We start from the raw sequence: 18,995 nt of genomic DNA, 5'->3' as shown, positions 1-18,995 counted from the left end.
ATGCCCCACTTTATACAAAAGTATTCAAAAGTATTTAATGTTTATCTTTTTGTAGGTATTGTTCTTACAAAATATCCATTTTATTCACATGAATTTTCAACTTATCCTAGTTAGTTATTTATAGGTTCCACTCCTGTTTCTATCTTTTCTTTCTTTTTAAAAACTCAGCCATAACTTTTTTAGCATTCTTTTATGGACACAACTTAGCAACTGAGCACAAGATTGAATACATGGAGCTGTGGGCATATGTAATCTGTTATTTCTTTCACTGCATAGTCCTTCACTGGGAATTCTTCACCTTCAACTTATCTGTCTCCTAGGATTAGACTCCAAGATTGCCTCTAATTTATACCACCAAAAGCAACACTGATGAGCTTTTTAAAAAATGTTCTCTTGTGAAACTGTGAGAATGTCTTTGTGTTGACATCTGAAAGTATGGTTGCTTGGTTATAAAACATGGGGATATTTATTTGAACAAGGTTCTGTTAGAGTGGTCTTTGCTCCAGTCTCTATTCTCTTGGAAAGATGGCCCCATATCTCCATCATTGCTGGGCAATGTCCAGCTTTCTCTCTTTGTTTTTTTGGCCAGTTTAACAAATATAAAATGGTGTCTCATTGATTAACTTGCATTTCTCTGTTTATTTCTGAATTTGGACATTTTTTCATATGTTTGTTAGCCTGTTGAATTCCCTCTTCTATAAACGGCCTCATCATGTCCTTAGCCCATCTCATGATTGTGGGTTCTTGTCTTGTTGATTTTCATGTGCTTCTTATCTTAAATATAAGGCTTTTGTACATTTCATCTATGATGTGCATCCTTGAACACGAAGATATAATTACTATATAAGCAAATTCATCTATTATTTTGTTAATGATTTGTAGAATTATTTTAGAGGGAAGCATTGTTTAAGAATAGTTTCCCCCACTTCTAGGTCATAAGCATATTCTTTTACATTTTCTTGTATGTACTTTTATAAATTTTGTTTTGACATTTGAGTCTGAATCCATCTGCAATCTACCATTTGCATTTACTATTAAAGAAGTTTCCTTATTCTAATGCATGAGACAAGTGCTCGGACCTGGTGCACTGGGAAGACCCAGAGGGATCAGGTGGAGAGGGAGGTGGGAGGGGGGATCGGGATGGGGAATACATGTAAATCCATGGCTAATTCATGTCAATGTATGACAAAAACCACTACAATATTGTAAAGTAATTAGCCTCCAACTAATAAAAATAAATGAAAAAAAATTTTCCTTATTCTACATGTTGTAAGCGTGTTTTCTTAGCACCATCCACTATAGCATCTGCACTTTGCCCATTGATTTGCAGAACTGCCTTTACTGTATATACATGAGTCTGTCTCTCTGGGATCCATGTTCTTAAAACTATTTTTATGACTGATTTTTTTTTTTTATTCTTAATAACTGATAGGTTAAGTCTTCTCTCTGTAGCCTTTTCTGAGATGTTAGAATTGTGTGTTTGATTCTTTAAAGGTGCAGATTAAAGCTTAATTGGGTTTACCCTGAAGTTATAGTTAAATGTGGAGTGAATTGGTTTCCTCATAACATTGTTCTCATATCTAAGATAATAAAATTCCTCTCTCTTTGTTCAGGTTATCTTCTAGAAATCTTGTGTAAGTTAATTTCTAATAACTTTTTGTTGTGATTGAGATAGACATCTTTTATTTAAATAGCATTTTCTATTTTATTACTGAAGAAGAAATGTGTTCTTATTATTGTGAAGTGATCTTGGACCCAGCAAACACACTGAACTCTTAATAGTTCTAAGAGTTGGTCTGTCCCTCTATTTTTCTAGGTAGATAACCAAATCACTTGCATGTCAAGTTTTATCTCTTTTCTTTCAGTCATTGAATTTACTTCTTTTTCATTCCAGGTAACATTCAGCAGCATGTCTAGTACTGAGTGAAATAGTAACAGTGTATACTTGTCTTATTTCCAGTATTTAAAGGAATGTATCTAAGGTTTTTCCAATGACCACAATGTTTGTTCTAGATTTTTGGTATATAACTATTACCAAGTTAAGGAATTTCCTGACTATTCCTAGTCCCAGTTTTCTAAGACTTTGTTTTTAATTATAAATAAGTGTTGAGTCATTCTTATCTCCTTCTTAAATCAAGACTACACATAAGCTCATAAAACAAGTTAGGCAATATTACTCCTTCCCTATTATCTGGAAAAACGTAAGTTAGAAATCAAATGGCAAATCAGGGTTTCTTTCCAATATGGGCAGTCTGGGCTCTCTGCAAAGACACAGACTTTATTGCATTACCAAAGAGAAGATTTATCTTTTTCAAATCAGTATTGGTTCTTATTTGGTATCTTCTACCTTGGTAGGAGGGTGCCTACTGTTCTTAGTCATTGTTTTGCATAAACCAAGAGGTCTATTAATGAAGGAGAAATTGGCTTCCATTGTTGTTCAAACAGTTTCTGATCTCAATGAGTGGAAACATTGAGAGAGATTCTAAAGCTATTTCTTGAAGAGATCATTATTTTTGCCTCTTTCTTGCCCATAAGCATAATTACTCTGTTGGTTGAAGTAAGGAGTAGAGGTGAGCATGTTTAAAAAAGGAGTGTGTTTAGTTGTATCTGGCAAAATGCCATCAATGAAGAAGGTGGATAAACCATGCTGTGCTCTACTTCCAAACATGCTGGTCTTCAAAATTTCTTCTTTTGATAATATCCACAGCCCAGTTTGCAAGAATTTCCAGATTCCTCTTTGTGATATTGAGGAAAGAATCCCAAAGGTAGGATTTCAACAGTTCTAAAGATAAAGCTCAACAAGTTGTGGTAAAACTTGTTAAGTGTGTGCTCACCCAACTCAGTACAGTTTACATGGTGAAAGGAAGTAAAATCTTTTTCCCATGAACATTTGTTAGTTGAGGCTCCCTCTCCCATGTGGTAATCTGAAGCTAGATGAGGGCAGCCTTCTGATTGACAGCAATGTTGAGGTGAATATGGGACTGTTTAGCTTTAACTCAGGGCTACGGCGTGAACTCCTAATACTTTCTCTACTTGAGTTTATCTCCACCTTGAGTTTACCTCTTTGAACTTCTATGCTTCAGGTAATACCATCTACACCACAGCAGAAGTAAGTGAGAGAGGGGTGAGACTGAGGAAAGAGTTTCTTTAGGTCATTGTCCGGGCTGCTGAGGCAGTAAGTCGGGGTAGGTTTCTTAATCCCCAAAGGACCAGATCTTGCCAGCTGCCCACGCTTGTTTCAGGTGACTAGACCTGTGGATGGAACCTGGCATCATTCCTCGAAAGCTCATAGTGAGCAGGAGAGAGACAGAGGATGGGGTGGAGGCGATCAGTTTTATTAGCAAGAGGGAAAACAACCAGTTGTTAAGTATTGTATGCTTAAACATTGTGCCTATAAAATTCCCATAATCTCTTGTCAGTGAGTTTCAATGAGAGGGTGCACATAAAAGAACTTAGAAAAATATTAAGCCTGCATATGGAAGGTGGTGTTACTTTGATCTTGTGTTTACTTTTCCATATCCGATTATCATTGATTCTCAATACAAAAATTATTCTTCCTCCACAGGAAGGAAAATAAAGAGAAACTTAAAAACACATTGGAGATCAAGTAAGAGGAGAATTTCTGCTTATTTCCTATCTCTGACGGTCATGCTCAATCACATACTCACTCAACAAATAATTAGTGAAATTTGATACTAGGCAAAACATTCGTATCTTCAGTTCAGTTCAGTTCAGTCAGTCTTGTCCGACTCTTTGCACCACCATGGACTGCAGCATACCAGGCTTCCCTTTCCATCACCAACTCCCGGAGTTTACTCAAACTCATGTCCATTGAGTTGGCGATGCCATCCAACCATCTCATCCTCTGTCGTCCCCTTCTCCTGCCTTCAATCTTTCCCAGCATCAGGGTCTTTTCCAATGACTCAGTTCTTCACATCAGGTGGCCAAAGTATTGGAGTTTCAGCTTCAGCGTCAGTCCTTCCAATGAATATTCAGGACTGATTTCCTTTAGGATGGATTGGTTGGATCTCCTTGCATTCCAAGGGACTCTCAAGAGTCTTCTCCAACACCACAGTTCAAAAGCATCAATTCTTCGGCACACAGCTTTCTTCACAGTCCAACTCTCACATCCATACATGACCATTGGGAAAACCATAGCCTTGACTAGATGGACCTTTGTTGGCAAAGTAATGTCTCTGCTTTTTAATATGCTATCTAGGTTGGTCATAACTTTCCTTCCAAGAAGTAAGCATCTTTTAAGGCTGCATTCACCATCTGCAGTGATTTTTGGAGCTCAAAAACATAAAGTCTGCCACTATTTCCACTGTCCCCCCATCTATTTCCCGTGAGGTGATGGGACCAGATGCCATGATCTTAGTTTTCTGAATGTTAAGCTTTAAGCCAACTTTTTCACTCTCTTCTTTCACTTTCATCAAGAGGCTCTTTAGTTCTTCACTTTCTGCCATAAGGGTGGTGTCATCTGTATATCTGAGGTTATTGATATTTCTCCCCGCAATCTTGATTCCAGCTTGTGCTTCTTCCAGCCCAGTGTTTCTCATGATGTACTCTGCATATAAGTTAAATAAGCAGGGTGACAATATACAGCCTTGACATACTCCATCTTAGATCATCAGAACTCTTGAACTCTTCTAACAAGCATATCCGCCTTAACAAATTTGGCTGTAAATTTTTTCTTTATTTCTCCTCCATTCCTTTCTTTTTTTCTTTCAGGTAAGACAGGTTTGTATGTTTGCCAAATTAAGGAAAATCTTCCTAAATGTATTCACAATCATATTACTGAACCTTTAAAATCCAGTTGTAGAAAATAATGTTAAAAAAAATTAAACTTCAAAGTAAGGCGGTTCGCTTTTACTTTAACATCCTTCTGTGGAGGAATTTTAACAATTCTCTAATGTTAATGACTCACTCTTACACATATTGATTTAACATGTTACAAAATACTTTCTCACAGGTCTCATTTGAGAATTTCACATAGCCCTTAGAGGTTGAAAGCCAAAGCAGGATTAATGATTTCCATTTTTCCAGAGATTAAATAGATGTAGAATGGTGACTGATGATCTAAGATGACACAAATTCTATTGGGGCACATCCAAGTCTTATACCACTAATGCATTTTCTGAGAGCAATACTTCTTTGAGAGGAATTTAACTGTGTTAAGCAAAACTAAACTTACAAAGTCATGTGATACAGGCACAAATAGTTTCACATACCATTTTCTCATCATCAAAACAAACTTGGCTGACTATGAGCAAAAGTGAAGTGTCCAGAAAGTTTATCATTTGGGATTCTATCATTCTCCTTCATCCTTTCATCTCCATCTGGCCTCCCCTTCTCCCTTTCAGGTACCCTTTAGCCTTCTTCTTGTTTAATACTTCTCCACTTATCCAGAAAAAGTATTTCAAATATTGGTGTGCCATTTTTCTGGCTGTAGAAAGGGCATAAAGGAACAGTAAGGATAACCCCTGGATATCCTAAGGAGGTAGCACTCTTTATCCTTTTGGAGGAATTTTTGCATACATGTATGTGAAAGATGCACATGCATCAAGAGATAGGTTGAAGGAGCAGAAAGATGAGTCAAAGGATGTTCCTGATATCTAGCAAAAATAATAAGCTTTATATGTTATTTCCACCACTGGAAAACTCAGCCACTCATATATTTATTCATGAACACTTAATGCAACAATTTACTGAGCACCTACTCTGCATCTGTGATATATTTTAAGGATCTAGCAGTACTCTCCAAGGTTGTTGGACTAGGCAGACAAAAAAAGAAGAAGAAGAAGAATTACAGCATAGGGTGAAAAAGAGCATAATAATGTTGGTAAGTACTATATGTAATAGTGGTACAAAAGAGCAAGTATTTGCCTTGTGAGCTGGAAGTCATCAAAGAGCTCTCAGAAAAGAAGGTATTTTGGCTGGAACTGTAAAGAGGAAAAAAACTTAGCCTGCCAGACATTCCAGGCAGAGAAAAACAGCACTTGCAAAAGCAGGAATGAGCTGGCACACTCAAGAGACTATAAGTAGTCCAGTGATGAAAAGAAAGAGTAGTGATGGGAGAGACTGACAGTGATCAAGATCGTGGCAAAACAGTTTGTCATGACTTATGTCATTCTTTTCTGCTCAGTATCTTTTTCCCCTTCAAGTGATGATAGCACCATGATTTTCTTTTCTTTGGGGAACCACACTTTCCCTACTCTTTATGATCTTGATTGGTCTATCTTTCATGGAAACCTCCTAGAGACAGACAGTGACTCAAAACTACCCAGTTTAGGGTTCTGTCTTCCTTGGTTACAGTGATTAATTCAAGGCACATGACCCAAGCAGCCCAATAAGAATTTTCTCTAAGATTTGATGTATGGCAATTGGATAGTCTTCTTCATTTAGAATCTCGAACTGTATGGATAGCAGCTACTGTCTCCTGCTGCATGCAAGTTGTAGTGAGCAAACACACTAAAGAAGGCAGAATCCAGGGATGCAGTGAGAGAGACCAAAAGAAATGGAAAGATGAAGCCCAAGTGATATCACTTGAGTAGTGTGCCTGAAGCTTTTGATCAATTCCTGTACACTCTCATTACCTGGGTTCTACCTGAACCACTTTAAATTGATATCCATCACTTATGATGAAGACAGTCCTAATATGAAACCATGTTCATCACATTGGACTTTATTATACAGGTAACGAAGAGGGTCCTTGAAAAGTCTGGAGCAGTGACTAGATGTGTGTTTTAGAAAGTGTACACTGGTGACTATGTAGAGAATGAGTAAGAGTAAGTATGGTCAGGGAACCTAGTTATAAAACTAGTATGAAAATCTAGATAAGACACCTGAAAGACATGAATTAAGGCAATACTAGTGGTCTTGCGTGGAAAGAATCCATTTTGAGGAAGATTGAAAATGTAGTCAACTGAGTAAGAGGTGAGAGGGGGAAGAGGAGGGATTCAGGAAAAGGATTAGCATTCTTGCTTGGTGTTTTAGGTTGAGTGGTTTTTTGGTTAACCAAAAGAGGGAATCCAAGAAGAGATAAAAACAGGGAGGTGGGAAGAAGGAAGTTCATTCAGGGAAATTTTAAGTTGAAGATTTTATGGCACATTGATGTGGAGATGTCTAGTTGTCTAGACATCTAGATGTCTAGATGCCACTGATGCAGCAGTCAGTTAGATAGTTCTACCGCTTCTGACTAAAGTCTTACCAGGAGATCCAGATTTGTATGTCACCACTGTACAGAGAACGCCAGAAGCTTTTGAGGTGGAAGAGATCACTCTGGGAAATGGTATGGAGTGAGAAGAGAAAATCAAGGACAAAACTTTGTAGAATGACAGCATCTAAGATGTAGACTTGTAATGGGAACTGGAAAGGAGATGTTGGAGAGATGGAGGAGGAATTACGAAAGAGTGGTGCCCCAGAAGCCAAGCTATTGTCAATGGCATGAAGTACCTTGGGTTAGGTCAGTAAGATAAAGATTATAAAATATACTTTTTTTTTTTAAACTATTTTGATGTCTCCTGTGACTGGCAAGAATACTGACCGAAGTGGTTTGCCATTCCCTTCTCCAGCAGACCATGTTTTGTTAGAACTTTCCACCATGATCCGTCTGTCTTGGGTGGCCCTGCGTGGCATGGCTCCTAACTTCACTGAGTTACACAAGGCTGTGATCATTTTGGTTAACTTTCTATGATTGTGGTTTTCCTTCTGGAGATTATGGGATTATAGTTCTTGCTTCTTCTGTCTGCCCTCTGATGGATGTAGATAAGAGGCTTATGTTAGCTTCCTGATAGGAAGGACTGGCTGTGGGGAAAACTGGGTCTCACTCTAGTGGACAGGGCCATGCTCAGTAAATCTTTAATCCAATTTTCTGCAGACTTAATTGTTTGGCCTAAGGTGACTCAGTCCAAGGAAAGAGAAGCCCCAGCAAGATGGTAGGAGGGGCAAAATCACATTTGTAATAAAACCCCATATTCACCAGAGATGTTCAGAGGGCTCAAACATACCTTGTGTGCACCAGGGCCAAGAGACTCCACAGAGACTGAGACAGAACTGTGTTTGAGTATCTCCTGAAGAGGTGTGGGTCAGCAGTGGACTGCTGTGGCACAGGGGCTCTGGGAGCAGTGGACCTTGGTATGGCTTAAGCCCTCTTGGAGGAGGTCACCATTAGCCCCACCATAGAGCCACCAGAACTTAACACAGGACTGGCACAAACAGAAACTTGTGTGCACCAGAACCCAGAATAAAGAAGCAATTACCCCACAAGAGACTGACCGAGACATGCCCATGAGTGTACTGGAGTCTCCAGTGGAGGCATGGGTGAACACTGGCCTGCTACAAGGTTGGGGGCACTGGGAGGTTGCCATTATCTTCATTACCTCCACCATAGTTTGGCCTCAGGTCAAATAACAGGGAGGGAGTAGAGCACCACCCTTCAATTGAAAATTGAATTAAAGATTTACTGAGCTTGGCTCCACCCATCAGAGCAAGACCCAGTTTCCCCCTCAGTCAGTCTCTCCCATCAGGAAGCTTCCATAAGCCGCTTATCCTTCTCCATCAGAGAGCAGACAGACTGAAAACTACATCAGAGAAAATGAACCAATCTGATCACATGGACCACAGCCTTGTCTAACACAATGAAACCATGAAGCATGCTGTGTAGGGCCACCCAAGATGGATGGGTCATGGTGAAGAGTTCTGAAAAAATGTGGTCCACTGGAGAAGGGAATGGCAAACCACTTCATGTGTTCTTGCCTTGAGAATCCCATGAGCAGTATGAAAAGCAAAAAGATATGATGCTGAAAGATGAACTCCCAAGGTCAGTAGGTGCTCAATATGCTACTGGAGATCAGTGGAGAAATAACTCCATAAAGAGTGAATAGATGGAGCCAAAGCAGAAACAACACTCAGTTGTGGATGTGACTGGTGATGGAAGTAAAGTCCAATGCTGTAAAGAGGAATATTGCCTACGAACATTGAATGTTAGGTCCATGAGTCAAGGCAAATTGGAAGTGGTCAAACAGGAGATAGCAAGAGTCAATATCGACATTTGAGGAATCAGGAACTAAAATGGACTGGAATTGGTGAATTAAACTCAGATGATCATTATATCAACTACTGTGGGCAAGAATCCCTTAGAAGAAACGGAGTAGCCATCATAGCCAACAAAAGAGTCCAAAATGCAGTACTTGGATGCATTCTCAAAAATGACAGAATGATCTCTGTTCACTTCCAAGGCAAACCATTCAATATCACAGTAATCCAAGTCTATGACCCGACCAGTAATGCTGAAGAAGCTGAAGTTGAACAGTTCTATGAAGACCTTCTGGAACTAACGCCCAAATAGATGTCCTTTTCATTATAGGGGGCTGGAATGCAAAAGTAGGAAGTCAAGAAACACCAGGAGTAATAGGCAAATTTGGCCTTGGAGTACAGAATGAAACAGGGCAAAGGCTAATAGAGTTTTGCCAAGAGAACATACTGGTCATAGAAAACACCCTCTTCTAACAACATAAGAGAAGACCCTACACATGGACATCACCAGGTGCTCAATATAGAAATCAACTTGATTACATTTTTTGCAGCAAAAGATGGAGATGCTCTATACAGTCAGCAAAAACAAGACTAGGAGCTGACTGTGGCTCAGATCATGAACTCCTTATTGCAAAATTCAGACTTAAATTGAGGAAAGTAGGGGAAACCACTAGACCATTAAGGTATGCTGCTGCTGCTGCTAAGTTGCTCCAGTCGTGTCTGACTCTGTGCAAACCCATAGATGGCAGGCACCCCACCAGGCTCTGCCGTCCCTGGGACTCTCCAGGCAAGAACACTGGAGTGGGTTGCCATTTCCTTCTCCAATGCGTGAAAGTGAAGTCGTTCAGTCATGTCCGACTCTTCTCAACCCCATGGACTGCAGCCTACCAGGCTCCTCCATCCATGGGATTTTTCAGGCAAAAGTACTGGAGTGGGTTGCCATTGCCTTCTCCATATTCAGGTATGACCAAAATCAAATCCCTTATGATTATCCAGTGGAAGGGACAAATAGATTCAAGTATTAGATCTGATAGAGTGCTTGAAGAACTATAGATGGAGGTTCATGACATTGTACAGGAGACAGTGATCATGACCATCCCCAAGAAAAAGAAATGCAAAAAGGCAAATAGTTGTCTGAGGAGGACTTACAAATAGCTGAGAAAAGAAGAGAAGCTAAAGGCAAAGGAGAAACAGAAAGATATAGCCATTTGGATGCAGAGTTCCAAAGAATAACAAGGAAATAAGACAGCCTTCCTCAGTGATCAATGCAAAGAAATGGAGGAAAATGATAGAATGGGAAAGAATAAAGATCTCTCCAGGAAAATTAGAGATACCAAGGGAATATTTCATGCAAAGATGGGCTCAATAAAGGACAGAAATGGTATGGACCTAACAGAAGCAGAAGGTATTAAGATGTGGTGAGAATACACAGAGGAACTATACAGAAAATATCTTCACGACCCAGATAATCACGATGACATGATCACTCACCTAGAGCCAGACATCCTGGAATGTGAAGTCAAGTGGGCCTTAGGAAGCATCATTTTGAACAAAGCTAGTGGAGGTGATGGAGTTCCAGTTGAGATTTTTCAAATCCTAAAAGATGATGCTGTGAAAGTGCTGCACTCAATATGCCAGCAAATTTGGAAAACTCATCAGTGTCCACAGAACTGGAAAAGGTCAGTTCTCATTCCAGTTCCAAAGAAAGGCAATGCCAAAGAATGCTCAAAATTGAAGTTGCTCAGTTATGTCCAACTCTTTGAGACCCCCATGGACTGTAGCCTACCAGGCTTCTCTGTCCATGGGATTTTCCATGCAAGAATACCGGAATGGGTTGCCATTTCCTTCTCCAGAGGATCTTCCTGACCCAGTGATTGAACCCAGGTCTCCCACATTGCAGGCAGTTGCTTTACCCTCTGAGCCACCAGGGAAGCCCAAGAATGTTCAAACTATCATTCAATTGCACTCATCTCACATGCTAGCAAATTAATACCCAAATTTTCCAAGCCAGGCTTCAACAGTACATGAATCATGAAATTCCAGATGTTCAAGCTGGATTTAGAAAAGGCAGAGGAACCGGAGATCAAATTGCCAACATCCATTAGATTGTTGGAAAAGTAAGAGAATTCCAGAAAAACATCTACTTCTGCTTTATTGACTATGCCAAAGGCTTTGACTGTGTGGATCAAAATAAACTGAGGAAAATTCTTAAAGAGATGGGAATATCAGATGACCAGACCTGCTTCCTGAGAAATCTGTATGCAGGTCAAGAAGCAACAGTTAGAATTGGACATGGAACAACAGACTGGTTCCAAATTGGGAAAGGAGCACATCAAGAATGTATATTGTCACCCTGCTTATTTAACTTTTATGCAAAGTACATCATGTGAAGTGCCAGGCTGGATGAAGAACAACCTGGAATCAAGACTGCTGAGAGAAATTCAATAACCTCAGATATGCAGATGATACCACCCTATGGCAGAAAGTGAAGAACTAAAGAGCCTCTTGATGAAAATGAAAGAGAAGAGTGAAAAAGTTGGATTAAATCTCAACATTCAGAAAACTAAGAGCATGGCAACCGGTCCCATCACTTCATGGCAAATAGATGGGGAAACAGTGGAAATAGTGAGAGACTTTATTTTAGGGGGCTCTCAAATCACTGCAGGTGGTGACTGCAACCATGAAATTAAAAGATGTTTGCTCCTTGCAAGAAAAGTTATGACTAACCTAGACACCATATTAAAATGCAGAGATGTTACTTTGCCAACAAAGTCCATCTAGTCAAGGCTATGGTTTTTCCTTTAGTCATGTATGAATGTGAGAGTTGAACTATAAAGAAAGCCGAGTGCTGAAGAATTGATGCTTTTGAACTGTGGTGTTGGATAAGACTCTTGAGAGTCCCTTGGACAGTAAGGAGATCCAACCAGCATATCCTAAAGGAAACTGGTCCTGAATATTCATTGGAAGGATTGATACTTAAGCTGAAACTTCAATACTTTTGCCACCTGATGCTAAGAACTAAGTCATTGGAAAAGACCCTGATGCTGGGAAAGATTGAAGGCAAGAGAAGAAGGGGATGACAGAGGATGAGATAATTGGATGGCATCACCAGCTCAATGGACATGAATTTGAGAAAACTCTGAGAGGTAATGAAGGACAGGGAAGTGTACTGCAGCTCAGGGGGTCACAAAGAGTCAGACAGGGCTGAGTGGCTGAACAACCTGTGATTGGAGTCTGAGCAATTTCAAGGAAGCATAGGAGCTGAGAAGATAAGACATTTTAAGCAGAAGTATGTCCATCGAATTTAATCTTTCTCATATATTCTCAGATACACTATAGTTTATATGTAGAATTTTGCTGCGTTTTATACTACATAGAGGACATAACAAGCAGGATTTTATGAAAAACATGTAGTCTTTTATTGTGAGGTCTACACTTCTAACATGGGCAATATCTTGTGTAAAATGATATGTCATAGATAATCTCAGAAACCCAAAAGACACATCTTCTCGAACAATCTAGTTACTATATTTGTGTCTGTTTATACTATCACCTCGGGTACATCATGTCTCTCATTCAGGTTAAGTGCTTTAAATCTGATCAAATAATAATAGCTTACAAGTTAAAGAGATTGTTTAGAGTTATGATTAGCTATCTTTGCATGCATACTCAGTAAGTCACTCAGTCAAGTCTGAGTCTTTGCTAACCTATGGACTGTAGTCCACCAGGCTCCTCTATCCATGGGATTCACCAGACAAGAATGCTGGAGTGGTTTGCCGTGACCTCCTCCAGGGGAACCTTCCCAAACCAGGGATTGAACCCAGATCTCATGCCTTCAGGCAGATTCTTTACCATCTGAGTTACCAGGGAAGCCCAAGAATACTGGAGGGGGTAGCCTATCCCTTTTCCAGGGGATCTTCCATTGCTACCTTTGCCTCAATCTAAATATGCTCAAGTTGGGAACTAGATTAGGACTTAGAGCTATGTGTCTTTATACCTTCTTAGAGATATTGTGTTTGTAATCACACAACCACAGAATTAGACATGATTACTAAAAACATAAATGTTTGCATCTTTTTAGTAGGACTATCTTTATATTCCACTTACTTGAATAGAGACTAGAAACTGGAGTTTACCTTCTTGACTTATTATGCTTGAACCTTAGACAAGTCTTTTGTCCTCTCTGTACCTCTGTTTGAGTGTCTGCAAGCTCAGTTGCTTGAGTCGTGTCCAACTCTTTGTGATCCCATGGACTCTAGCCCGCCAAGTTTCTCTGTCCATGGGATTCTCCAGGCAGCAATACTGAAGTGGGCTGCCATTTCCTCCTCCAGAGGATCTTCTCAACCCAGGGATCAAACCCTTGGCTCCTGCACTGGCAGATTCTTGACCACTGAGACACCAGGGAAGCCTATGTCTCTGTTCACTTATCTGTAGAATGGAGATAATGCTAGTGACTACCTTAGGGACCTTTCATGAAGATAATGTGAACTAGAATGTATAAAGCAACAAGGCCAGGTTACTAGCACATAGCTGTTGCTCAATTAGTTTCTATTGTTTTTACCATTATCATTATTAATATTAACATCAGAAGTAAAGATTTTTTTCGTGGAATTTTTTTTGCCTAGGACTCCTATTATTTTCTCTGGTCCAGCTGAATGACACTGCTTGCAGGGCCTGTGATAGAAACCCCCATGCTAAGCCACAAAGTCTCAAGAAGCCCTCAGCCTTGATGTCAAGCTCTAGAGAGTGTAGCTTGCAGTATTTTTACCTTTGTACTCCCTGTTGGTGATCAGGAAATGAGAGATTTATAGAATTTTTTCCTTCCTTCCGTTGCTTATGGTTTAATTTTTTGCTAAAGGGAAAATATTTTGCCACATGTCCACATCCTCAGGTTTATCACATCAGAGAGAAATGCTGGCAGCAGCTCTTACTTCTCCAGATGTGAGCTCCTTCTTGGGTGGCTGTCTGCATGTTTCTGGTCACAGAACATCTCATTTTCAGAAATAGCACTATCATGCACCAACACTAAACTCATTTCCTGTCTTGAGTGGGCCCAGAGCATTCCAGTAAATTCACAAATGTGTTACAGACTGGGAAAGAATAGAAAACATGCTCCACTCTTTTGCAAGGTTTACCAAGATCCATGTGAATGAAACAGACTGACCTTGTGCTTTCATGTGAAGTATTAAAGTTCCCAGTTAAAGTCACTCAGTCGTGTCCAATTCTTTGCAATCCCAAGGACTAGACAGTCCATGCAATTCTCCAGGCCAGAATACTAGAGTGGGTAGCCTTTCCCTTCTCCAGGGGATCTTCCCAACCCAGGGATCAAACCCAGGTCTCCTGTACTGCAGGCAGATTCTTTACCAGCTGAGCCACCAGGAAAGCCCAAGAATACTGGAGTGGGTAGCCTATCCCTGCTCCAGGAGAACTTCCTGACCCAGGAATTAAACCAGAGTCTCCTGCATTGCAGGCAGATTCTTTGCCAACTGAGCTATAGGCGAGGATGAAATGAGCCAGCCAAGGGCTAAACATGACACCATGTTTTGATATCCAGACTATGTCTGGCTGAGAATTTCATAGCTCACTTATGCTCATTCCTCTGATCATGGACATTTTTTTTTTCCTTCCCAATCTCAAGAAATAGAAACTTCAACATGAAACCTGTAAGGAAGCTATGATATGCACTTATAGTTACCAGAACACTTTCTGGAGTCCCAATCACCAGTATCATTGTAGCTTATGGTGAACGGTGTTGGACTCGTGATCTCCGAAGAAGATTTAGCTTCAGGACCAGAGACCAGGCTTGATCACTCGAGAGCTTTTGTGTAGCAGAATTTTATTAAAGTATAAAAAGGGACAGAGAAAACTTCCGACATAGACATCAGAAGGGGGACGGAGAGTGCCCCAATCCCTAGTCTTAGCAAGGGACTTATATACTTTTAAATTGGTCATTACAATAAATCAAAAGAATGTCTCAAGTTTGTAAAGATCTTACTAGACCCACTCCCATAATATACATTTTAAGATAGCAGGATTAGTCAGAAGGTTTTCAGGAAGGAGAAACTTGTCCTTAAGTAGGACACATTGTTGTTATATAATCCTTACTAAGGAATGTAGGAAAAAAGCATTTGTCCTTTCCTTCTCCTTGAGAATTCCAGACCCCTGTCTCCTCCTTGAGAGCCCCAGATCCCTTTCTCTTCCTCAAGGTCCCCAGATTTCTTATCCACCTGCCTAGGAATTGACACTCTCATCATCATCCTCGTTATCTCTGCATTTTCCCTCGGTCTTGAGTCTTCACTACTCCACCCATTCTAGTTGTCTGATGCGGCAAGCTGTCACAAAGTCAATCAAGCAAGCCTCTATCTCGAGGGCCCAATGATGGGCTGAGCACTATGTACCTTCTATAAGTGTAAATAAGTGTTAATCGCTCAGCCACCTCTGATTCTTTCTGTCCACAGGGACTGTACCCTCTAGGCTCCTCTGTCCATGGAAGTCTCCAGGCAAGAATACCAGAGTGGGTTGCCATTTCCTTCTCCAGGGGATCTTCTCAACCCAGGGATGGAACCTGGATCTCCAGCATTGCAGCAGATTTTTTACCATCTGAGCCACCAGGTAAGCCCCCTATTGTGCACATAAAAGAGTTCCATAATTATCCCTTTCTGTGCAGTTTGAAAGACAAAGTAAGCACATGCAAAGCAATTAAAAAGTCATAAGATATCTAAATGACAATGCAAACCTCCAAAATGGGAGTCCCAAAGCAAGGGAGTTCAAAGTTAACTATAATTATGTGACAGGAAGAGGAAGAATAGGAAGGAATAGGAATTCAGCTGAGCCATGGAGGATCAGAACATTTAGCGAAGGGAGGCAGAAAAGTGTTTAGGCTGGTAAAAAGTAATTGCAGCTTCAGGCTATGAATTTTAAATCATTATAACTAGGTTCAAATATATTTTTATTAATCAACATAGGAAAAATTAGAATCAACACATTTTTTGCCAATGAGAAATAAGTTTGTTTATTCCTGTAGCATTAAAATCTATGCTTTGTGACTTAGAAAGCATTTTCTTTTTTTAATTTATTTATTTTAATTTAGGATAATTACTTTATAATATTGTGATGGTTTTTGCCATCAGTTCAGTTCAGTCACTCAGTCATGTCCAACTCTTTGTGACCCCATGAACCACAGCACGCCAGGCCTTCCTGTCCATCACCAACTCCCAGAGTCCACCGAAAACAATGTCCATTGAATCGGTGATGCCATCCAACCATCTCATCCTCTGTCATCCCCTTCTCCTCCTGCCCTCAATCTTTCCCAGCATCAGGTTCTTTTCCAATGAGTCAGCTCTTCGCATGAGGTGGCCAAAGTATTGGAGTTTCAGCTTCAACATCAGTCTTTGCAATGAACACCCAGGACTGATCTCTTTTAGGATGAACTGGTTGGATCTCCTTGCAATCCAAGGGACTCTCAAGAGTCTCCAACAGTTCAAAAGCATCAATTCTTCAGCACTCAGCTTTCTTTATAGTCCAACTCTCACATCCATACATGACTACTGGAAAAACCATAGCCTTGACTAGACAGACCTTTGTTGACAAAGTAATGTCTCTGCTTTTTAATATGCTATCTAGGTTGGTCATAACTTTTCTTCCAAGGAGCAAGTGTCTTTTAATTTCACGGCTGCAATCACCATCTGCAGTGATTTTGAAGCCCAGAAAAATAAAGTCAGCCACTGTTTCCACTGTTTTCCCATCTATTTGCCATGAAGTGATGGGACCAGATGTCATGATCTTAGTTTTCTGAATGTTAAGCTTTAAGCAAACTTTTTCACTCTCCTCTTTCACTTTCATCAAGATGCTCTTTAGTTCTTCACTTTCTGCCATAAGGGTGGTGTCATCTGCATATCTGAGGTTATTGATATTTCTCCTGGCAGTCTTGCTTCCAGCTTGTGCTTCATCCAGCCCAGCATTTCTCATGATGTACTCTGCATATAAGTTAAATAAGCAGAGTGACAAAAAATACTCTGGAAGGAATTAATAGCAGAATATCTGAAGCAGAAGAACAAATCAGTGAGCTGGAAGATAAAATGGTAGAAATAATTTTTGAAGAGCAGAATAAAGTAAAAAGAATGAAAAGAATTGAGGACAGTCTCAGAGACTTCTGGGACTATATCAAATGCACAAACATTTGAATTATAGGAGTCCCAGAAGAAGAAGAGAAAAAGAAAAGGTATGAGAAAGTTTTTGAAGAGATTACAGTTGAGAATTCCCCCAACATGGAAAGGGAAATAGCCAGTCAAATCCAAGAGACACAAAGACACCTATACAGGATAAACCAAAGAGGAACACTCCAAGACACATACTGACCAAACTAACAAAGACTAAGCACAAAGAAAGACTATTAAAAACAGCAAGGGAGAAGCAACAAGTAACATACAAGGGAAACCCCATATGCTTAACAGCTGATCTTTCAGCAGAAACTGCAGGCTTGAAGGGAATGGCAGGATATATTTAAAGTACTGAAAGGAAAAAATCTACAACCAAGATTACTGTACCTGGCAAGGATCTCATTCAAAATTGATGGAGAAATAAGAAGATTTTCAGACAAGCAAAAGTTGAGAGAATTCAGTACCACCACACCAGCTTTACAACGAATGTAAACAGACTCATATAATCAAGAAGCACAAGAGAAGAAAAAAGACCTACAAAATCCACCCCAATTAAGAAATTGGCAATAGGAACGTATGTATCAATAACTACTTTCAATGTAAATGGATTTAAATGCTCCAACCAAAAGACACCGACTGGCTGAATGGGTACAAAAACAAGATCCATATATATGCTGTCTACAAGAAACTTACTTCAGACCTCAAGACACATATAGATTGAAAGTGACAGGATGGAAAAATATATTGCATGCAAATGAGAAGCAAAAGAAAGCTGGAGTAGCAATCCTCATATCAGACAAAATAAACCTTAAAATAAAGAAAATTACAAGAGATAAGGAAGGACACTACATAATGATCAAGGGATCAATTCAAGAGGAAGACATAACAATTGTAAATATCTAGGCACCCAACATAGGAGCACCTCAATATATAAGACAAACACTAACAGACATAAAAGGAGAAATTGACAATAACACAATAATAGTAGGAGACTTTAACACCCCACTCACACCAATCAACAGATCATCAAAGCATAAAATTAATAAGGGAACACAACTCTTAAATGATACATTAGATGAGATGGATCTCATTGATATCTTCAGGACATTCTATCCAAATGCGGAAGAATACACCTTCTTCTCAAGTGCACATGGAACATTCTCCAGGATAGACCACATCTTGGGTCACAAATCAAACCTCAGTACATTTTAGAAAATTGAAATCATATCAAGTATCTTCTCTGACCACAACGCTATGAGACTAGACATCAATTGCAAGAAAAAAAAACTGTAGCAAACACAAACATGTGGAGATTAAACAACACATTTCTAAATAACCAACAGGTTACTGAAGAAATCAAAAGGAAAATCAAAAAATTTCTAGAAACAAATGACAATGAAAACATGACAACTCAACACCTATGGGGTGCAGCTAAAACAGTTCTAAGAGGAAAGTTTATAGCAATACAATCCTACCTCAAGAAACAAGAGAAACATCAAATAGACAACCTTACTTTATACCTAAAACAACTGGAAAACAACAACAACAACAACAACAACAACAACAACAAAAACCAGAATTAGTTTAAGGAAAGAAATCATAAATATTCGAGCAGAAATAAATGAAAAAGAGATGAAAGAACCAATAGTAAAGATTAGTAAAACTACAAGCTGGTTCTTTGAGAAGATAAACAATATTAACAAACCTTTATCCAGACTCATCAAGAAAAAAAGAGAGAAGAGTCAAATCAACAAAATTAAAAATGAAAAAGGAGAGGTTACAACAGAAAATGCAGAAATA

General features: G+C 39.5%; 1 long non-coding RNA gene across 1 annotated transcript in view; it reads left to right on the top strand.

Moving 5' to 3' along the window:
• The window catches only part of LOC139037500 (uncharacterized), a 152,413-nt gene that overhangs the window by 80,238 nt on the left and 53,180 nt on the right, over positions 1–18,995 (top strand). Inside the window, exon 2 of the long non-coding RNA XR_011490363.1 lies at positions 15,495–15,648. This is a non-coding gene — a long non-coding RNA (uncharacterized lncRNA). The remainder of the gene's footprint in view (positions 1–15,494; positions 15,649–18,995) is intronic.

Source organism: Odocoileus virginianus, chromosome 11 (assembly GCF_023699985.2).
Source record: "Odocoileus virginianus isolate 20LAN1187 ecotype Illinois chromosome 11, Ovbor_1.2, whole genome shotgun sequence".
NCBI lineage: Eukaryota > Metazoa > Chordata > Mammalia > Artiodactyla > Cervidae > Odocoileus > Odocoileus virginianus.
Note: the sequence above shows the minus strand (reverse complement) of the source record. Positions and strands in the feature narration are given on the sequence as shown.